The sequence below is a fragment of the Dasypus novemcinctus genome, chromosome 18, assembly GCF_030445035.2.
Source record: "Dasypus novemcinctus isolate mDasNov1 chromosome 18, mDasNov1.1.hap2, whole genome shotgun sequence".
In the NCBI taxonomy this organism is placed as follows: Eukaryota; Metazoa; Chordata; class Mammalia; order Cingulata; family Dasypodidae; genus Dasypus; species Dasypus novemcinctus.
In genome coordinates, this window is record NC_080690.1 from 81715892 (window position 1) to 81739281 (window position 23390).

Here is a 23390-nt window from a genome sequence, read left to right on the forward strand (position 1 = left end):
TGCTGGAGTCTGTTGAGGCTCAGGACCTGGCTATCACATTGTCAGTCCAGAGATTCAAATCCCCTAAATATATCTTAAACCCCAACACTAACTGCACCTCCAGCACATTAGCATGAAAGTCTTATGAAGAGAGATCCCATCTGAGTCCAGATTCATCACACATAAACACCAGTTCCAAAGAGGGGCCATCTGACCTGGTAGTTAACCCCATCGGCCATGACCATAACTCCCATGGGTCTCTTTAGCCCTCAAAGGAACCAATACCTGGGGGTTGTATCTGCTTTATCTGTCTCTCAGACTCTGCTCAGTTGTGCATAAGGGCAATCCTTCTGACATCCTGCAGACTCTTTTTTAGAGACTCGTAGCCATATAAACTCATTTCTCCTTTCCATTTCCCCCTTACATTAGGTCAAACAGCATTTTAAAGTCATGTTATTTTATGTAGACAGGGATATTCTGCTGATCTGCATTGAACCTTCCATATAAGGTCATTTTCCAGTTGCATCATCAGTTGGTAGTTGATAGTGGTCCCTCGGTGCCAGGGAGGCTCATCCCCGGGTGTCATGTCCCACACTGGGGGGAAGGCATTGCATTTACATGCTGAGTTTGGCTTTGAGACTGGCCACATTTGAGTAACATGAAGGCTGACAGGAGGAAATTCCCAGGCACAATGCTGCTCTAGGCCTTGTTCTTATTTTAGGCTTATCAGCTCACAATCTAAGCCCCCTCTTGACATAGAAGTGCAAAGGACACAACCAATCCAATGTCCACAGAGAAAATGTGGCATTGGTGTGGGAAAAGTGACCATGGTGGCTGCTGGGTGCGGAAAATGGGAGGAAGAGATGAGATGTGGAGGCGTTTTCGGGACTTGGAGTTGTCCTGGGTGGTGCTTCACGGACAATTACGGGACATTGTAGATCCCCCCACGGCCCATTGGATGGAAGGTGGGAGAGTGTGGGCTATGGTGTGGACCATTACCATGAGGTGCAGTGATGCCCAGAGATGTATTCACCAAATGCAATGGATGTGTCATGATGATGGGAGAGAGTGTTGCTGTGGGGGGGAGTATTAGGGTGAGGGGGGTGGGGGGTATATTGGGACCTCATAGTTTTTAAATGTAATATTAAAAAAATGATTTAAAAAGTATTAAAAAAAGAAAACAAAATAGCAATTGCGGTAAGTGAATACGTGTAGCTTCCCCTTTCTTTAGCCTTCAGAGAACATTGTTTTGCCTTTGGACATAAAACAGTAACATTTTATTGATGAAGATAATTGGAAAATGGAAGTGATCACAGTAAATAATTGAAAAACCTATGTCCCATCACTGTAGCGACTGATCTTTTCAATCCCTTCGTCTGGTCATACATAGCCCTGCTTTCTGAGAGTCTGTGTTTCTGTGTGTTTCCCCCAGGCCAGAGGAGGATGGCGGCTGGGGCCTGGGGTTGCTCCAACCTCCTGCCGCGGCCTCAGGGCCCCTGAGTTGTCCTTGGGGGTACGAGTACAGCTGGTGGTCACGTGATGCTCCGAGCATCTGCTGGCGCCGGAGCTTGTCCCGATCTGGGCTCAGGACGTCGGACACAGCAAAGGGCCAGGGTCAAGGGGGGAGGAGGCAGGGATTTAGGCGGGGAGGCTTTAGATAAGGATACCTTGATTTTATTGTTATTATACTCAGGATAAAAGCAAGGTCTAGTCCCGACAAGCTGCTTGCTGGCCAAGCACCAGTGCCGAGACACGCACTGTGGATCGTTTCTGGAGTTTGGACCTGAGTTTGGTGCCCAAGGAAACATTGAACAGAAAGCGTAGCTGGGGTTCAGAAATCTTCATCGACTGCCGAGTAAGTGAACGGCTCCACGGAGGACCGTCTGGGGTAGGACGCGGGTGTAAGCGTCAGGGAGAAATTGACACGCTCAGTCCTAAAAGGCAGCTCTGCGCAGACCCTGCGGGCAGGGCCTGGGGTCCCGCTGACCCCGCTCGTTGATTGTCCCATCGCCGAGTCGAACTCGGGGTAAATGTTCACGTAAACCGGCCTCTGTCTCAGCTGGTCCACGCTCTTTGCCCCTGGAAGGAATCCTAGAAACCGGGGCCTTTCCTGGGAAACGGTCTGTGGCTGTTTGGGGGGTGTCAGAGCCATGCAGACCACGGCCGCCCCCAGGAACCCGCGTTGTGGGGTCTGCGCTGCCCGTGGGGAGAGGAGACCCTGAATAGAAGTGGAGGAGCTTCCCCGCGGGATCCCTGGTCGGGCTGCACTGCGCCGCGCTGGCAGGTTGGTGCAGGTGGGTTCCACGTCCTCCCAGCCCTCCTCGGAAGGAAGCTTCCCGACAACGCAGCTCCACGTGCCGCTGCTGCAGGAAGACGAGATACCCCGCGGTACCAGAGCTGGGACAGAGGCCGGAGGTGCTGGGCCCGCGCTTACCCCGAGACTCCGCTCCCTCGGGGCCCTGCCTCGGTGGCCTCCTCTGGTCCACGCGGTGGCCTTTGTTCTTTTCCACCTTCTGCACGAGCAGGCTCCTGCACCGAGAGCGTGTGGCCCTGGGCAGCTCCCACTTCGAGGAGAGGTCGAGGACCTGGCCACGCGGGAACAGGCCACGCGGGACGGGCCGCTGAGGGCACGGGCAGGAGAGCAAGCGGGTTCAAGGACTTGAATTGACAGGCTTTCCAGGAAACGATAAGTGAAAGGCAGTTTTCCAAAACTTACCTCACTGGTAACCTCCTTTGTAAGCAGAAAGTACCTGAAAACTATGTATCAAAAAATAACATCTTATCTCTGAGAAAAGGGATTGACAGTAATATTTTCCTTCATTTTGATTTATCATTTTTACAAATGAACTTGTTTCTTATAAAAATGATTAAAAATTTCATGTAAAATAACTAAGGTAAGGCTGAAAAATTCAAAGGGGTCAGCATTAAAAATCAATATAAAATGAATTTAAAATGGCTGGATGGCTTACAAATTTCTGGAGTTAATTATTAAGCAAGTCAAGGTTAAAGACCTTTGATGTAAAGCGATTGCATAAAACTGTGCACTCCCAGCCTGGCAGTGTCATTTGGCCTTGTATGAACTTGGTTGACCCACTTGAACTTCAGCATTCAGGAACCCCTTTTTGGAAGGGGAGAAATTGTGCAAGTAAGTGAAATTCACATTAAAAGGTTGTTTAACATATTACCAATTCATCAATATGTGAACATTATGCTGTTGAGGTCATGGGTTAATATGGCTTACACAGTTTTTTCAGATCAAATATGCAAATCTAAACTAATTTTATTAGTAGAGTCACAGTTTGACATGAGCTTTTATTGTAAGATTGGGTGGGACTGTTTCACAATTCAATGAATTATAAATTGTGTGGCCTTGGTAAAAGTAACCAGAGACTGGGGGTGGTTAAAGGACAAGGAGTAAAAGAATCAAGTTGATCTCAATAATTTCTAAATCCCCTTCATTTCAAAAGTACATCTGCATTTCTTTGAAATTCTGCTTGCTTATTGACTTCATAGGGTTTCCCCATCCCATACAATTAAGTCCACGTAATCTCTGAAAGTTATCTGAGTAAGCTGTTGTTGGCTAGAGAGCCATTCCCTGTCCCCTCCCCATTTTTATAGCAATGACCCAGAAAGCACCCTCACCTGTGGACTTTTCTCCCACAATCTCTCTGCCCTTTGTGCCCAGATCTGGTTCTTATAAAAGTTTGTCTCCCTTGGCCCAAGGACACAGAGCCAACCGCCTCAAAGACTGCTGCCCCTGGAGCCCCCAGACCAGTGTGGCGGGCTGTTTTTCTGGATGGATACTGACTATGTGTGGCTTGAGGAGTTCCTTTCCCCAACATTGTACACAGTATTGAAAACCTGAGACTTCTGAGGGATGAGTCTGTAGTTAGGAATAGAGAAGCCACTGCACGTGCTCATTCAAAGTCAGAAAAGGCTGAAGGCTGTGAAACAATGTCACTGATCACACGCCTGGAGGCTCTGTGTTGGTGGCGTGAGTGGGGTCCCACTAAAGCCAGTGGTCAGACAGGCAGGAGGGTGATCAGTTACAATTCCAAGGGAGGCAGAAAGTGGGCACTGCAGAGATGCAGAGGTCCTTAGAGGACAGACCACTGATGAAGATTCTGGTGATTATGTGGGGCACAGTTAGAGGGGCCAGGGTGAGAGCAAGTTCTATACAGAAAGAAGCATCTGTCCTCAGGAGTCCAGAGTGAATGTGAACTCACTCAGTGTAAAATCCCTCAGGAAACAGATGTGGCTCAACCAGTTGGGATCCCATCTACCATAGGGAGGTCCATGGATCAATGCCTAGGACCTCCTGCTGAGGCCATGCTGGACTATGTGGAGTGCCAGCCCACGCAGAGTGTCAGCCCACGTGGGAATGCAGCCCCATGCAGGAGTGTCCCCCTGGGTGGGAATGGCACCCACAGGAAAGCCATCCCATACAGGAGTACCGGCTGACGCTGAGAACTGGCTCAGCAAGATGATGCAACAAGAGACACAGAGGAGAGAAAATAAGAAGACATAGCAGAACAGGGAGCTGAGGGGGCACAAGAGTGCAATCACTTCTCTCCCACTTCAGAAGGTCCCAGGATTGGTTCCTGGAGATACGTAATGAGAATTCAAGAAGACACAGAAGAGCACCCAGTAAATGGACCCAGAGAGCAGACAATGGGGGGGGGGGGGAGTATCTAAGCAGGTAGATATAATATCTAAGCAGGTAGGGAAAGCACTGACTGTGATTAGAACTTGGCCTGTGAGAGAGAAGATGGCAATATTTTGACCATAGGTTCAAAGTGATTTGCTCACTGGATGGGGTAAGGCAGGGTTTCTCAACCTCGGCAGTATTGGCATTCAGGCATGATTTTCCTTAGTTTTGTGCAGCTGCCCTATACACGGTGGAGTGTTTGCAACATCCCCCAACTCTGCCCACCCTCATCCCCAGTCACGATAACCTAAATGACTCCAAACATGGCCAAATGTCTTCTGGAATCACCTGATTAGGGATTGAGGGTAAGGGAAGCTCATGTACATTTCTGAGGTAGCAGACAAGGAAAGTGGGGTCAACATTGATGTGGGCCTTGAGGCTGAGAGACCAGAGAGAAGCATAACTGGAGAGGCTGGCAGGAGGAGCAAGCGACACAATGGCTTAGATGTCCCAGAAGCCATTTGAGCAATGGGGAGATGTGAGTGGGTTTAAGCTGGCAGCCACAGCAGTGACCACCATGACAGCACACTTGCACTGTGCACCAAGGGGATGTGTGGTGTATTTGCTTAAGAAAATTATGGGCCAGGCATATTTTGTTCTGCTGCCTGATTAGGACTAGTGTAACTGAACCAAGTATTTCAGTACAGGTGTAGACAGCTCTGGTAGAAAACACTGGGCTAATTATATCATAAACAAAGAATGAAATACCCAGAGATGGGCTCCAGAAGTTCCATGATGCAGTGCAATAGATTTGTAGGCACCTCTGCCTGTACAGCTTCCTCAAGATGGCTGCTAATGGCTGCAGCACTTGTGCACAATAAGTCCCTTCACAGCTCATTCAAAGTCAGGAAACAGGTGGCCATGTGTGACAGGGCATGGACCTCTCTCTGGTTGACTTTTTAAAAATGAGAGCAGGATCTGTTTTTCCTTTCTGAAGCCTCCAAGGACACTTTCTCTTACAGATCATTTCCAGGGATCAAGTCACATGGTCAACCCTAGCTTCGATAGCATAGGAAAGAAAAAGAATACTTGGCTCTTGTAAAGTCAGAAATAGCATTTAATTCACGGAGAGTCTGTGATACCACTTTCCTTCCCTGTTCTCTCTATAGGCAGTGCTTCAATAAGGAACACCAGCCTGGAAGATGGTAGATTTCATTCTGATGGAAATTTGAAGATATAGCAACTTTCTGCCTTGATGATTCTCCCTCTACTTTGCCACCTATTAACTAAGAGAGCTGTACCATATGAAGGAGTAGGAGAAATTAGCTAGGAGCTTCTTTGAACAGTAGGGAGCCAGCAGTTGAGCAGTAATAGCTAGAGAAGGAGGACAAACCAGGTGAGTGTTGCCATATGGAAGTCAAAAGAACAGCATGGTTCTAGAGAGAAGAGTTCATTGAATGTCACTAATGAAACTGGTAAGACAGTGAATATAAGTAGCCACTGGATTGGTGGTCATTACACATCACCAGTAAACAAAATAATGGCTTTATGATATAGCTGCAAAGGCAAAAGTCAGTTTGAAGTAGGTGGCACTCTTTTTTCCTTCCTTTTGTAGGAACCAGTTGGATGTTGGAGATCATCAGTCTGATCATCCTCAGGGGAGTTTCCCAGCTGAGATCATTCACAATGGCTAGAAAATATATGTGTTAAAAATCAGAAAGGCCTTACAGGCTAAATTTCAAGATTTTCATATGTCCTTTTGAGCCCTTTCCCCTACAATATTAGATCCAGTCCAGTATCACGTATTACATTTAATTGTCATTATCTCTTTAGTTGCCTTTGCTGTTTTTTTTTTATAAATCACATTTAACATAGTACAGCATTAACTTTCCCATCTCAAACAATCCCAAGGACAACATTCATGGGATTAAATCACATTCACAGTATTGTGCTACCCTCACCACCATCAATTACCAGAACTTTCCATCACTCCAAACAGAAACCCTACACCCATTATTCATTAACTCCACCAATGTTTAGAAAATAGATGTTAAGATAGATGATAGGTAGATAGATGATAGATAGATAGATAGATGATAGATAGATAGATAGATAGATAGATAGATAGATAGATAGATAGATAGATAGATGATAGATAGATGATATAACCAATGTGGCAAATTTTAAAATTGGGGGAGCTGATAGGGGTTGAATGTTGGCTTTCACAGTAAGGGTTTTGTATTGTTTTTGCAATTGTCCTGAAAGTTTGAAATTATTTTCTAAAAAAAAGCAGTTTAAAAGAAATCAGAAACGCCCATACCTCTACATCACCCACCTCCCCATTCAACTCTTCTCTGAGTCAATCCTCAATTCCAAGGCCAAGGAGAGCCTATCTGTAATGGCAACAATAGTATTGACCATTCCCCTGAACTCCTGTGCTTTAGGCACAGATATAAAATGAAGTTTGTCAAAGTGATCATACTAGACAACCTTGTTCTAAACTACAGAATCAGTAGCTCCTGTAGTCATCCATACTACTTCAATAGCTTGCCTGTATACTATAAGCCTCTGAACCCCCATCATTTTTTACTTGTTATCATTTATATATTTGTGCATTGAATGTACCAAAGGCTTTATTTATCACTACCTTTTTTACATTTGCATTTAGGCACTTGTAGGAAGCAAGATGTGGAGTTACATACCAAACAGTACAATACAATAATGCTGGCATTTACAATTATCCAAATGGTTACCTGTACTGCAGATCATTGTTTCTTTACGGTGTTTTGAAGTACTACTTAGTGTATTTTCATTTCAGTCTGAAAAACTCACATTACCATTTCTTGTGAGGCAGGTCTAGTAGTGATGAATTCCCTCAGCTTTTGTTTAACAGAGAATTTCTTAATTTCTCCCTCATATTTTTCTACCCTGTCTCCCCTCCACCCTGCTCTTTTTGCTGCCTGTGTCCATTTGCTGTGTGATCTTCTGTGTCTATTTCTTCTTTTTTGTTTGTTTTTGCTTCTCATTTTCTCCTCTAGGGTGCACTGGGATTTGATCCTGGAGACCTCTGATGTGGAGAAATGTTCTCTGTCACTTGCACCACCTCAGTTCCTTGTTTCTGTTGTTTTCTTGCCTTGACTCCCCTTCATCTCTCTTTTTTTGTTGCATCATTATCTTGCAGCATGGCTCACTATGTGGGCACTTGGTCACCACATGGGCACTGGCTCACTGTGCAGGCACTGGCTTACTGTGCAGGCACTGGCTTACTGTGCACTGGCTCAGTGCATAGGTTGCCACACAGGCACTGACACACCATTTGGGTCACTGCATGGTCACTGGCTTGCCACATGGACCTGGCTCACTGCATGGGCCTGGCTCACCATGTGGGCATGCCTTTACCAGGAGGTCCCAAGGATCATACTTGGGTCATTTTTGAAAGAGCAGCTAACTATATAAATTCCTGTCTGTCATTTGTTTTCCTTCAGAACTTTTAGTATATCAGCTTTCTGCCATCTTGCCTCCATTGAGTTCTGGTTGAGAAATTAATGACTTCTCAATCTAATTGTATGTAAAATATTCCTTTTTTCTTGCAGCTTTCAGAACTCTCATTGTCCTCTATTTTCTTGTTGCTGGCTAACTTCACTTTGAAGGAAAATATTAGGGCCAGGGAAAGCAAGATGAGTAAGAAAAGAAAATGTATAAATTAGTATAGATAATAAATGTTAAAAGAGCAACAATGTGAGATCTAGGAGAATGGATATTAGACTCATGTAAATTGTGTAGAGTTATAGTAGTAAGTAGAGTACCTATAAAGAAATAGTCATCTGAATATGGGGAGGAATATAATATGAATTAAAAGGCCAGTGTTTTCATGAGAAAGCAAAAGAGAAAAGAAAGACAATAATATGAAGAGTGGATAAAAGACAGAAAACAGAACAAAGGTATTAGAAATTAAAAGTCAGACAACTGGGGGGCAAAGAAAGGGCGGTAGAATATAAGAGAAAGAGCAGATGATGGAGGATAGAAAGATGTGGGGGAAAAGGGATAGTGTAGGTGGCCAAAATCAATACACACAGAAAAGAGGAAATGGAGGATAAGGAAACACAGCAAGTGTGAATTGCTCCTTGTATTACCTATTATGTAAAGAAAATAAAATAAGAAAAGAAGGAATAGAGAGAAAAGAATAAAAGAGAAAAGAAAAGGAGGGGAAACAAGAAAAAGAAAAAGAAAAAAAATTAAATAAATGAAAAAGGACCTTGGGGGATAAAACAGGAGAAAAGATCAGGAGACCATGCAATATTAACCATGACAAAAAACAAAAAAACAAACAAACAAACAAAAAACACCAACGTTTCAAACTAGGAATCCTCTTTGCAGTTAAATAATACACTTAGGGATCTGGCCTTACCCTTTTCTCCTTTCCTCACTTCTGTCTCTCCCAGGGCAGAAGGAAAGCTGCCTGAGAGGTCCTGTAGGAGATTCAAGTAGGTCCTTGTTGAACCAACTCAACAAAGAAAACTATGACTCTTTATTTCCAGTGTGAGAGCACCTACACCTCACCAGAAATCCCAAATATTTATTGGAAGCTTGGATAGCACCTCCTACAGTCCCTCCCCCTTAGGTGTGCTAGAAGTCTATTTGATTTTCTGGCTCCACCTTGTCCCAGACCAAGTTTCCGATCCCAGGATGTTTAGGTAAATTAGACTTTCTCAGCAGATTCACCTCTCCTTTCTTTCCAGACTCTCCCCAAGTCAGCTGGTACACTCTTTCAAGTTCAAGGAGTGAGAGAGAGGGAGGGAGGGAGGGAGGGAGGGAGGGAGGGAGAGAGGGAGGGAGAGAGAGAGAGAGAGAGAGAAGCAACACCAAATGCCGAGGGCTAGGGTAATCAAAGTCCTCAGATGGGTCTCAGTGTGCAGTGGATTTGGGGATGGGAAGTCCATGATATTGCAGACTCAGGGTGTGTGAATCTCTGGAACATGGGCCACCATGGTTTAGGAGACACAGACCTGGGAACCATGCATCTGGTTAACATTGGGCCTGGGAACACCACAGCACAACAAAGCATTCAGGGATTGGCAGTGGCCGGGCTGCCAGCCCTAGGAGGAGGAGTCCCGCCCACAATTTCTGACCTCCATTTCAGAAACCCAAAATTCCACCTCTCACAAGAATCTCTCCTGTCACTGTCTCACCAAATCAACATCCAGACAGCTCCTGCCCTGCAAGCCTCTGAAACAGCCCACCCAGGGTTTGGGAGCACTGCAGCACAAGAAAGATTTCAGGGATCACTATGGCCAGAGTGCCAGCCCTAGGGGGAGGGGTAACACCTACAACATCTGACCTCCATGTCAGAAACCCAAAATTCCACCTCTTGCAGGAATCTCCTCTGTCACCGTCCCACCAAATCGACATCTAGACACCTCCTGCCCTGCAAACACCTGAAACAACCTGGCCCAGCAGGACTCCAACCCTACTCAGCCACTTCTTTGCAGGAGAGATCATGAGGTGCACTCACTCAGACGCCATCTTGCCCCCATCACTGACTTTAATTGAATTTATTATTCCCAATAAAGACTCAGATTGTTAGCCTGGATGAAAACAAACACCACCTAAATGTTTACTGCTTTCAAGATGATAGAACAAGTAGATATTTAAGAATATAGAATATTTAAACACAAGTAACAAATGTGACTTAGTTTATATATATATGTGGGTGTGTGTGCATGTATGTATATGTTGGGTATATAAACACCCAGCATTGGAGGAATGCAGCTTTTTCAGTGTAACATGGAATATTACCAAAACTGGCTATATGCTGGGGCCATAAAGCAAGCCCCAATTAATTTCATATTGAAATCATTTAAAATATATTCTTTGAATACACTGGAATTAGGCTAGATATGACTCACAAAAAGTTAATACAATCAACAAAAATCTATAAATTAATAAACTTCTGAAAGTAAAAGTAGAAACTGCAAAAGGCTTAGGAAAAATTTTGAACTGAATGATAGTGAGACTATCATATTTCAAATCTTGTAGCATGCAGCCAAAGCTCTGCTTGGAAGGAAATTTGAAATCTTAAATGTTTATATTAAAAGCAAAGAAGTTAGAAAGGCTGAAAATCAATGATTTGAGTAGCCATCTAAAGAATTTTGAAAAAGAAAACCAAAATAAAACTAAGTAGATGGAAGGAAATGAAATAGAAACAAAATGTACAACAGAGGCCAACAAAACTAACAGCTGATTCTTTAAAGTGGCTAACTGGGCGGCGGACTTGGCCCAGTGGTTAGGGCATCTGTCTACCACATGGGAGGTCTGCAGTTCAAAACCTGGGCCTCCTTGATCCATGTGGAGCTGGCCCATGTGCAATGCTGATGCATGCAAGGTGTGCCGTGCCATGCAGGGGTGTCCCCCGCATAGGGGAGCCACACGCACAAGGAGTGTGCCCTGTAAGGAGAGCCACCCAGCATGAAAGAAAGTGCAGCCTGCCCAGGAATGGTGCCGCACACATGGAGAGTTGACACAACAAAAATTATGCAACAAAAAGAAACACAGATTCTCATGCTGCTAACAACAACAGAAGATGACAAAGAAACAAGATGCAACAAATAGACACAGAGAACAGACAACCGGGGTGTGTGTGTGTGGGTGGAGAGAAATAAATAAATCTTAAAAAAAAATAAAGTGGCTAATAAAACTTTAGGCTCCTAGCATGACTGATAAGAAAAAAAAAATAGCAAAGACACAAATCGCCAATATCAGGAAGGATAAAGGGGAATATCATGATAGATCCGGCAGGTATTAAAAAGATGGTCAGTTTGAAAAAAGCCATGCCAATAAAATTGAAAATTTAGATGAAATGGACAAAATTCTAGGAAAATATAAATTACCAGAAGTGAATCAAAAAAAGAGATGGAAAAGCAATACAGTCCTATATCTATTAAAGAGATTTAATCTGTAATTAACTTTCCAACACATATACAAAAAACCTTCCAAGATCAGATGACTCTAATACAGTATTCTTCCAAACTTTAAGAAAGAAATCACAATGACCTTACACAAAATCTTCCAGACGCTAAAAATAATTCAACATTTTTCAGCTCATTATTAAAGGCCACATAAACATGACACAATAATCTGACAAAGACGGTACAAAAAATGAACATTTCAGGTCATTCTGTTCCACAGCATAGATGTGAAAATCCTAGACAAACTGTTAGCAAATCCAATCCAGCAATGAGTTTAAAAAATCAAGAACAGACGGGGGAGGAAGCAAGATGGTGGCTGAGTGAACTTGCCTTGTGGTCTCTCCTGGGAAGAGGTGGCTGGGCGCCGCTGGGGGTTCTCCGAGGATGGGCTTTTTCAGGATTTTTGCAGGGCAGGAAGTGTCTGGACATTGATTTGATGGAAAGGTAACGGACAGGATTGGTCTGTAAGATATAATTTGGGATCTATTTCCTGGAGGTGAGACCTGCACACGGGTTGCTCCCTCTTTGGGGGTGGGTGGAGCCACAGTAACGGTGGGGCAGCTCCGCTTTTTGGTGGCTCTGCGGTGCTGGGGAGTTTGTGAGTCCTGGGTGAGCTGTTGGGGGGTTGATGGGATGGGATGCCTTTGCGGATCGATTTGGGGAGACAGACGGTGTTTTGTTGTGAAGCGGGGGAATTTTTGATTGCGGACACAAATAAAAGTGCTTCCGCCTGGAGCCCCGCCCCCATAAGCCCGGCTGCCGATCTGCAACGGAATTAGATTGTTGGCAAAAAAGGGATGTAATTGGGAGATTGTTACAGGGTGCGGCGAGGGAGGGGGACACATCTGGAAGCCAAGTGGGGAATATTTTGCGAAGCCTGGGAATTCCGGTTTTGGAATCTGTTTTCGGTGTTTCCAACTGAAACCTGACCCACGGGCCGGGCTTCGGGTCTGTGTCATTAAATTGGCTGCGGTGTAGAGGCACCCTCATGTGGCCATTTTGTGGGAACACAGGGGGGGAGCTGTCCAAAAGCTGAATTGACGATATACCCACATAAATTAACCCTATTGAGTAAGTGAATTGCAGGGTTCAGACATAATATAGAGTTTGCGGATCTGACTTCCTCCGTAGGGCTGGCACCCAGCTGCGGGGATCCCTGAGGGCTGTGTTAGATTGCAGGGCTCCTAGGCTTCCTGTTGACCAGATTTGAGGTTGCCTGGTCTGAATCCCCTAAACTCTGGTGGCCCACACCCCAGAGTCTCACACCTCTTGAGCCTTCAATAGCTCAGACTTTCCATCCCTGAATCCATCACGCCCTGAGGTCCAGCTGAGGTACTTGAATGCCCTAGCCTACAACGTTTGCATTTTTTCTTTATCATTTCATTTTCTTTTGTTTTTATTTTCATTTTATCTTTTTTTTTTTACTTTTTTTAATGTCCTGATTGCTAATATTGCAATATCCCCTAGTCTTTTCTCCCAGTGTATCCCCCAAAGTCTTTTTTTTTATTCAGTTATTTAGGGTTTTTTTCCTTGTTGTTGCTGTAGTTGGTGTTGCAATTGTGGTCCATGTATATCTGTTTTTTTCTTTCCCCTACCTGCTCCCCACCCTTTGCCCACCCCCTTTTTCTTTCTTCATTTCTTCTCTTCTTTCTTCTTTTTTTGTTTTTTTTCTTTTCTTTTTCTGTTTTCTCTCTCCCTCTTGTCCCTCATTTCCTACTTATTTTATTTTAACTCAATTATACAATAGGTGTGGCAGGGAACATCTCATATTTGCTGGGTTTTCTCATCCTCCACTGCCTCATTTCTGTGTGAACTGATTTAGGCTACCTACACTATCCCCTTTCCCCTACATCTTGATATCCACCATCATCTACTGTCTCTCCTATATTCCAGCTCCCACCTCCCTTTCTTTGATCCACAAAGTATCTAACTCTTAATTTCTAATACCTTAGTTTTGTTATCTGTCTGTTATCCACTCTTGAAACTATTACCTTTCTTTTCTCTTTCCCTCTCTCATGAAAAAAATAGCTTTTTAGCTCATACCATATTTCTCCCATATTCAGTCATCTACCTCATAATACGTACTCTACCTACTGCTATAACTCTACACAATTTACATGAATCTAACCTCCATCCTCCCAGATCTCACATTCTTGCTTTGTTAACATATATCACCAATACTACTTTACACTTTTTCCTTGCTTACACAATTGCCTTTCCCCGGCACTAATACTTTCCTTTAAAGTGAACTTAACCAGCAACAAGAAATTAGAATAAGAAGAACAAAGTGACAAAGAGAAGATATAACACTTATGCAAAAACAACAGCTAATTAATCTCCAAGACTAGACAAAGAAGCTAAGGAACTGATTAAACCCATCAAGATAATATGATGACCAGACAGCAACAAAAATCTACAAACCAAACCAGTAATCAGGAAAACATGGCTGAATCCAATCAACAAACCAAAAATCAGGAAGGGGAGCAGAACTTCACACAAGCAATGACAGATCTCAGAACATTTATCACCGACAAATTTGATGAAGTAATGAAAGAGGTTAACAACATGAAGACAACACTTGGAGGGGAAATTGCAGAGTAAGTAGAGGATTACAGATGGTGCTTAGAGGAAAAGCACAGGATGCTATGAGAGAGACACCTTGGACATGGGTTAGAAGATGGGCAGAGCATGGGAGCAGTGAGTGGTAAGGAGTTCACAATGTGAATGTGAGGATTTCACAATGGGGAAAGAAATAAGGAGAAAAGGTGGAGATGGAAACCAGCCTGCTGCACTTCACTGTTCCTTTCTCTGTTCCCGGTGCACTCCTTCATCATCCTCTCAAGTGTTTCTGCCACAACTGTAACCCAGACTTGGATGTCAGGTATCCTATGATGGGGAGGGGCTTTGTCCTTATTGGGGAGAGCTGCCTAGTGTCGAGGTAGGGATCTCAGGTGGTTTCAGAAACTCTAATTTGGACCACAGACTTATTTATAATATCATCACTCCCACCCTCAAGTCACTACTTGACAAGGCCAATGAAGAGAATTACAAATTCTGGCGTCATGGAAAGATGGTGGCATTCATTAATTAATTCACTCAATAAATTTTTAAAAATCTCTTTTTGTGGTAAAAGACACCTAATATAAAACTTACCATTAGTGACATTTAGTACATTCATAATGTGCAACCACCATCCCTATCTAATTCCAGCCCATTTTCACCACCCCCAAAACAGTTATCTCTGCTTCCCCTCACACTCACAGTTCCTAGAAATCACTTGTCTACTCTCTGTCTCTAAGGATTTTTCTAATCTGAATATTTCATACAAATGGAATCATACAATATGTGACCCTCTTTTGTCTGGCTTCCTTCACATGGCATGTTTTGAAGGTTCATCTATGTCATAGCATGAATCAGAATTTTGTTCCTTTTTATGAGAAAATGATGTTCCATTGTATGAATAGAGCACATTTTGATTATCTGTACACATGCTGATAGACATTTGGGTTGTTTCCACCTTTTGCCTGTTGCGAATAGTGGTGCTATGAATATGCATGTGTATAAGTTTTTGTTTGAACACAGGTTTTCAATTCTTTGGGGTACACACCTAGGAGTGGTACTGCTGGGTCATATGGTAATTCTATGTGTAACTTATTGATGAACCCACTCAACAAAAATTTTTGGAGCTACTATTGTATACTGGATCCTGGATTCAGCAGTGAGCAAGGAAGACATGTTTCCTGCCCTCATGAGGGTTGCATTCCAGTCAAGGGAGACAGAAATGAAAAAATAAGTATATGATTACAGCTGATGCTTAGAGCTACAGAGGAAAAGCACAGGATGCTCTAAGAGAGAGAAAAGAGAAGAGCCCTAACATGGACTGGTGGGATGTCAAGGAAACCTCCCTGGGAAAGCGACATTAAAGCAAAGATGTGTAGAACAAGGAGATGTCAGACAGACAGAAAATGGGCAAAAGAGACTTGAGGTGAAGGGTTCAACATGCACAAAGGCCCTGGGTGGAAAGCAGCATCAAAGTGCCTGAAAGAAGGATGGTGGCTGGAGAAGAGGGAGGGGGGTGGAAATGCTGTGGCAGGAGAAGATGTGATATACACAAGCAGACCACATCATGCATTTTGGACTTAATCCCAAGAGCCATGGGAAGCCACTGAAAGGCTTTTAATGGAAGAGGGACATGGCCCTGTGATTTGCAGTAAAGCAGCGAGAGCAGTCAGGAGGCTACTCAGTCCTTATGAGAGCTGATGGTGACTCCGACTAGCTAAGGTCTGGGTGATGGAGAGGATGAGAAGTGGACTCACAGGAGAGCTCTCTCACCTGTTTTTGCTTGCCTGGATGGCTATAATCAGCTTCCTCTCTGACTTCCCTACACCCCCTCTTGCCCTGCCTGCATTTCATCCTCCACTCAGCAGCCAGAGTGCTCTTTTAAAAAGGCAGACCCCATCATATGACCCCCTATCCACTCATTTGAAACCCTTCAGTGGGATTTCACCAACTACAGTGATGTTCAAATTTAAAAAATAAAATAAAATAAAACCAGAACAACTTTCTACATGGAATCTCAAAATAGAAAAGATTTTGAAGTAGCTTTTTATCACCATAAATACTTTGCATAAGTTCATCTGTATAACATTTACTTATTAGGAAGCCAACCGATGAGATTTGCAAGCAGAGGATACAGATGATCTTTGCCATTTTATGTTAGCCTTTGTTCCCCAAATTCTGTCAGTGTTTTCTTTTGATTGTCCTATATGGAGAAAATCTTAATCTATACAGATAAGTATTTGCATTTGGTAAGTTATAGAACAGCTTGCCTTGTAATCTCAGGAAGCTTTTCAGTTAACAGTGGTTCTTCCAAGGTTTTCACAAATAAACAGTACAGCAGGGTAGGTCTCCAACCTGAAAAAGTTGAGCACATGTGCTATTTTTATGACAGCTTTGAAAAATAGTCTCATTTTTGAAACAAGAATCAAACTATGCATATGTGAAACCCCTGAAGGATCCCAGGGTTCCACAGAGCATGATATGAAAGCAACTCCCCCAGTCAACTTCAACCCCTTGTCATGGGTGGCATCCAAGGGTTCTCAGGTTCTCAACCCTTCCTTCTTCTCCCACCTTTTAATTTATTTTTTAACAGCCCAAGATAGCACCATTTATTATCTCAGTTGTGTAGATCAGGAATTAGTTGGGCTTGACTGGGTTCTTTGCTTCGGGTCTCACCAGGCTGAAGTCAAGGTGTCAGCCAGACTACCTCTTACCTCTAGGCTTGGGGAAGGATCCACTTACAAGCTCATTAACTCTGTTGGCAGCATCTAACACTTAAACTGTTGGTCCAAAGTCCCCATTTTCTTGCTGGTTGTGGGCTGGGGTCACTCTTGGTTCTTCTAGACCACCCAAACTTCTTCTCATGTGGTCATCTCCATCTTCAATGTCAGAGCTATCGAATCCACCCTTTTCAACATCTCTTTCCCCCTCCATCCCCACCCACATTCCATTCTCTGTCCATTTTAAACTATCTGTGAGTCCCCTGAGAGCATCACTTGTCCCCCTCCTTTATGCCATTGCACATGTTGGTCCCTCTGCCTTGAGTAGCCTTCAGGGCCGTTTATCAGCCTAGATGCACCCCTGTCATCAAGACTCGGCCAGGCACGGCTTTAGTTGAGAAGCTAAAAACAGCTCTTGTTATACAGGGAGGACAGCTGAATGAAGTGAATGGCATTTCATGCTCTCCTCGGCCATATTTTTAAGCACAAGTTGCACCATATTTTATGTTTGGTATGAGGGTATCTGTCTGACCCATTAGGCCAGGTATTGGCAAAATTTCTCTCTAGAGAGCCAGATTGTAAATATTTTTGGCTTTGTGGACCATACTATCTCTGTCCAACTACTCAACTCTGCAACTGTAGTGGAAATGGCCATAGAGAATATATAAATAAATGAGCTGTGTACATCGACTGATGAATGTACAAAATGTGGCATGTCCATTCAATGGAATACTACTCAGCTATAAAAATGAATGAGATACTGATACACACCACAACATGGATGTGCTTGTATGCTACAGAGAGACTAACAGGGTGGTACGACAGAAAGGACGTGGCAGAGAGGATGTGGAGGGGTCAGGAGTGCCCCTCCAACAAGGAGATGTTTGTGCTGTAAGATGAAGAGGAGACAGCACAGTGAGCTTTGAGAATTGCCTTCCAGGTGGTGGAACAGTTGGAGAGTTGGAAGCACAAAGCAGGTGGAGCATAATCAATGAGGAGAGTGGTCTGAGGGGACAGTGGGAGGAGGTGGGTTTAGGGTAGGTCATGTAGGACTCTGGGGGGGTTGAGGCAATGAATTTGAGAATGAATGAATTTGTGAATAAATGCATAAATAAATTTCTCTCTTCTTCCTTCTTTCTTAGAAATGACCCTTGCTGTTCCTTTTAGTGACCCTGCTCTGTCTCAGCTCAATCTGTGAACGTCCTCCATCTCCCAGATATTTTCATTTCCAAACTGCTCTGTCCCCTGGACTGCTAAGTTAGAAGGTAATGACTTGGGTCCTTTGAAGTCTAACACCTGCCTTCTCAAAGGCAGGGTGGGAAAGCATCTCCTGTACTATGAGAAGATAAGCCCAGAAAGTAGCTGATAATCATCTGTAGGAATTTCCCCATCAAACACCCTTCCCCACTGTTTCTATAATAAACTGTATGCTTGTTGAAATGACTGTATGGTCCCAAGCTGCTTTGAACAAGGAAACAATGCACAGGGGACCGTGTTTCACTCATTTATACAACATGCAGCAAGTGTGTAAAAGTCTTCAGCATATCACCCAACACCAGAGAGAAAACTTATCAATGCAAGGCATGCAGGAAAACCTTCTGCCAGAGCTTAGTCCTCATTTGACAACTGAGAATTCCTTCTGAGAAAAACTTTAAGAGAAATGAATGTGACAAAGTCTTCAGATACAATTGAATCTCAAACTCACTCTCAGGAGTAAATGCCAGCCACTAGAAAGCTCAATACACACTGACCTCTTATTTCTCTCCCGCGGATGAGTTAAGAGCAGAAGCAAGAATGTTTTCTTGGAGGCAACTGTTTGATGAGAAAAGTAGAGGGTGAAATTGCTAAGTGTCATTGGCCTGTCCTTGGCTCACCTTCATAACTCTGTCTGCAGACTCACACAAGCTCTCTCTGTCCTTTTTTCCTCTCTACTCTCTGTCTCTAACTTTCTTCATCTGTCTGTGTCCCTCTCACTCTCCCTCTCTTTACACCCCTGCCCCTTTCTTTGGATTAAGGTCTTTGGAGCCTGCCTCTCTGCTCCGATGTGGCTGTCCCAGGAAAAGGGGTCAAGCAGGCTGAAGTCAAGGAGACGCCAGCTACCAAATGTTAAGATAAAGGGCAGCAGTAGGGGCCCTGCTGCTTGAGAAACTAGACCTTCACTATGGGAAGTGAGGAATGTTTAGATGGGGTGTCAGGTGTGGGGGATGTTAAGGATTGTCAGAAGAACTCAGAGAGCGTGGACACAGGCAGGGCTGCGAGCGGACGCTGCCTCCACCGCTGTCTGGGTTTTCTACAGTGCTAGTTGGTTATGGTGAACTAAGCGAAGCCTTTCCCAACCAGCACCAGACGAGTAAGTCAAGCAAGAACCCCTCAAGTCCCGCCACCGCCTGGAAAGCGTGCTTCCCACGGAAAAAACACCACCACCGCCTCCAAACTCAGGCGCATGCGCGCTCACGGCCTCCTCCCATCCAAGGCGCATGCGTACATTGCCTCACCGCGGCAGTCGCTTGACGTCACCCAGCAAGGGGGGGAGAGACAGCGAAAGGTCTTCCCATGGTGACCAAGACGCCCATAGAAAACCTCCCCTAGCGATAGTCATGCTTGCTACAAACGGCCCTGAAACCCGGGAACGAGTCAGCCACCGCTGCGGCCCCGCCAGGCAGGGAGTGGGAAGGAGACGCCTGGTCCGGGGACATCCCCCTCTCACACCGGCTGCCCCGTCGCTTCTGCTCGGCACTTCCGGAATCACCCCGGTCCCAACGCATGCGCTGAACTACAACTCCCAGCCGGCTTTGCGGCCCCATCCTTCTCTCTGAATTCAACCATCAGTGGGCGAAAGCCTTTACAAGCACTTAAAAGCCGCTGATGTTTTACTTATTCTCCACTTTACAAATTAGTGCGCCTTCCTTTTCTCTGTTCTTTGAAGACTACAAAGGCCCGAAGTCTCTGGGCCCCTCTGCCCAGGCTCTGAGCCCTGGGGTTGCCTTGGAGACTGAGAGACACCGGAAGTCTGAAGGATGGGGCGGGGCCTGCCTGGAGGAAGGCTTCCGATTGGCTGAGCTGACACACGCCTACTTTAAAGGGCACGGCAGGTGTGCACGAGCGCGTTGAGGCGTCCCCACACCTCCTCAGGGTGTGGGGTTCACAGGTCTTGTGCAAGCCCCTGTCAACGTCCTAGGAGGCGGGGTCTGCGTGTGCTCTGAGCAGGCGCTGCGGGAGAGGAGTGCGACCCCCTGCCTGGCGGGATGGCGAGGCACAGGACCGACCCCTGGGGGGGCTTTCCAAAAGCATTTCTGGTCTCCATGGTAACACTCCTTCCTAGTCCCTATGCAACATCATAGAGCCCCTTGGAAAGAGAGGGAGCAAATTTGGAGAGGGTAAGGGAAGCTTGAGCCCCGCCCCTTCCTCCGGGGCGCTCAACCTTTGCCCCAGCCATGGGGAAGGGTGCGCTGGTAACTTTCACCGTCTCCTGGCCTCGGTTTCCCCTTTTGTGAAATGATCTTTGGAGACCCTGCTCTGGCCTTAGTAGGTCTGGGTTTCAGGCAAGGTATAAACGCTCTGTACCTCAGTTTCCCCTATGTAAAATGATAATGATAATAGTGCCTGCTTGGGTTGTTGTGAGAATTAGGGCACCACAATGACCACTCACATGTTGGTTGCTGTGCTTAGCATCATCACCCTCGTTTGACTGGGGCTTTGGACAAGGCACTCCTCTTCTCTGGAGTGAGTCTCAGTGTCTTGCCACACAGGGGTGTCCTCCACATAGGGGAGCCACATGTGCAAGGAGTGCACCCCATAAGGAGAGCCCCCCAGTGCAAAAAAATTGCGGCATGCCCAGTAATGGCGCTGCGCACACGGAGAGCAGTCACTGCAAGATGAGGTCACAAAACGAGACACAGATTCCAGGTGCCACTGACAAGAATACAAGCGGACACAGAAGAACACACAGCAAGTGGAAAAAGAGAGCAGATAACTAGGGGGGAGGGGCAGGGAAGGGGAGCAAAAAAAAAATCTTTAAAAAAAGAGAAATAATACTGTTAGAAAGAAAGTTGCATGTGTAAGAAACAAAAGCTCACCTGATTGTGGAGGAGAAAAGAATTTTGTTAACTATCTTGCAAGAACGGGTGCGCAAACTGGATAAAATGGTTGGCGCATGAAAGAGCAAGAAACACTGACATTTATACCCTAAACCTAACACGCAGGCACCTCCCCTTTCCCCATTAATTGGGTACTTCAGGGGTTACATCCTACCTGAGAGGTGTAGCTAACTTACCCACTCCTGCTCTAGCCATCGCTCCGTGGTCCCTACACTTGGTGGCTCTGCCGCTTGGGGCTTGGGGCTGCTTCACTCCTGGGGTGTTTTTAATTTGGCCCCGCCCTCAGTTCTCACCATTGGCCGTTCTCGCTTTGGCCCCTCCCGCAGCACTCACCTTTGCTCCCATCTCGCTTTGGCGCCACTTTTCAAATTCCTGGCGTGAAAAGCTGCTGGATCCCCTTTGCGTCCCTCCTTGATCGGCAGAGCTGCTCCAGCTGCCCCTTTGTGAAAATTAAACTCAGCCCTTTCCCATAGTTCTGTGCCTGGCCACCCCTCCAGAGGCTGACTCAGTTGGTCTTGGATGGATCTGAAGGTATTGTGTTTTGTTTTTAACATCAATTTTATTGATACATATTAATAAAGATTAAATACCCAAACTGTACAATCAGTGGTATTCATCTCTTCAATCGTTCAGTGCATTTTTGTTTTCTAGTAATAATAATACTAAAAAACCAAAAACTAAACAAACAAATCTCATCACCTCTCAATCTCTCTATGCATCTCCTGCCATACACAGCAGCTATTCAATTTCCTTCTCTCCAGTTTATTTGTATTTGTATGCAGGTATTGTGCTTTAAAAGGAGATTCTAATAATGTATGAAGGAGATTCCAATAAGGTATGAAGATCTGTTTGGCTCTAACAGTCATGAGTTCATTAATTCTTTCTAGTTCCTAAAGAGATCTGGGCTTGTCCCCTCTTTCGCCACCTCCATTCTGTTAATCATGCTTCAGGTAGAAATAAACCCTTTTGACAGACAGCACATGTGAGTGATTGCAGGTGCAACTTTCAAGTATGTATTGTAGCCTCAACATTGGGTGTAAAGTGCTGAGAATGTGAGCAGAAGGGTGATTGTAGAGATTTATTCACAGAAGAAATGGCAGCAAATGATGAGTCAGAGCCAGTTTAAACTCCCAAGTTTTAAAGAAGGGCCATTGGGAAGTTCAGAATAAGCCTCTACTACAAGGTCATCACTGGCTGATTGAATTTGTGCACAAAAGAATGCTGGCAGGGGAAGCGGCTGTGGCTCAATCAGTTGGGCTCCTGTCTACCACATGGGAGGTCCTGGGTTCACATCCCAGGGCCTCCTGGTGAAGGCAGGCTCACCTGCAAGCTGTAGAGTGCCGCCTGACTCACAAGTGACGTGGAGTGCCACCTGGTCTGCAAGCGCTGCAAAGTGCCGCCCAGCCCAAGTGCCATGGAGAGCCGACTTAGCAAGGTGATTCAATAAAAAAAGGGGGCAAGTAAAACAAATAAAGGAGAGCACACAGGGAATGGATGCAGAAAGCAAAGAAAAAAGAAAAAAAAAGCAAGCTGCAAGAGGGAGTGGAAATAAATAAAAATAAATACAGACACACAGAAAACTGCACAGTGAATGGATGCAGAGAGCAGACAGCAAGCAAGCCACAAGGGGAGGGGATTTAAAAAGAGCTGGCAGAAACATTAAATGTAACATGCTGCTGGGCTGTGGCCCTTGTGTAGCTTCATGGAAAACAACTGGTATCCACAATTTTTGAGAATCTATCCAGAAGCTCAAACGTGAGAGGAAAAGAGATTACCAATGGAAGCAGCTATTGCAGCTCATGTGAAATTAATTTTCAACAATAAGTGGATGAGGGCTTATAGGTTTTCCTTTACTTCTCACAAGCAGCCATGAGATTAGTATTTTCTCCATTGAATGGCTGAGGACAAGGAGGCACATTGTTTAAACAGCTTGTCCATAGGACCCAGTTAGTAAGGAGCAGAACCGAGAGTCTAACCCAGGTCAGTCTGACACTGGAACCCGCGTGCTTAGCCATCACACGGCGTTCATCCACTGGTGCATCCAGGGTTTGTTTCTCATCCATGGTGCTGCTGACACCAGATCATTCTCTGCTGTGTGTAGAATGTTTTATAGCACTCCCAGCTTCAACCCCCTGATCCCAGCGGCACAACCAACTGTGACAACCTGCACTGTCTCCAGACATTGCCCAGATGTGTCCTAGCAGACAGACTGACAAACACTGCCCTAGGTTCTTAGTTTTCCTTAAGATGCTGACAATCTGTGAGCCTCCACCAGGACCCAACGTGGCACTGTGCAGGCATTACTGAATTTAACTTTCAACAGCCCAACGAGGCATGTCCCATTTGCCGCCATTCACCTTTTAGAGGTGAGGAGACCGAGGCACAGGGAGGGTCATTGTATGATGTCCCTCAGCTCCTAGGA

General features: G+C 45.0%; 1 long non-coding RNA gene across 1 annotated transcript in view; it reads left to right on the forward strand.

Moving 5' to 3' along the window:
• The first annotated feature begins 1683 nt into the window (after positions 1-1683).
• Positions 1684-23390, forward strand: part of LOC131274411 (uncharacterized) — a 38347-nt gene continuing 16640 nt past the window's right edge. Inside the window, exon 1 of the long non-coding RNA XR_009181682.2 lies at positions 1684-1834. This is a non-coding gene — a long non-coding RNA (uncharacterized lncRNA). The remainder of the gene's footprint in view (positions 1835-23390) is intronic.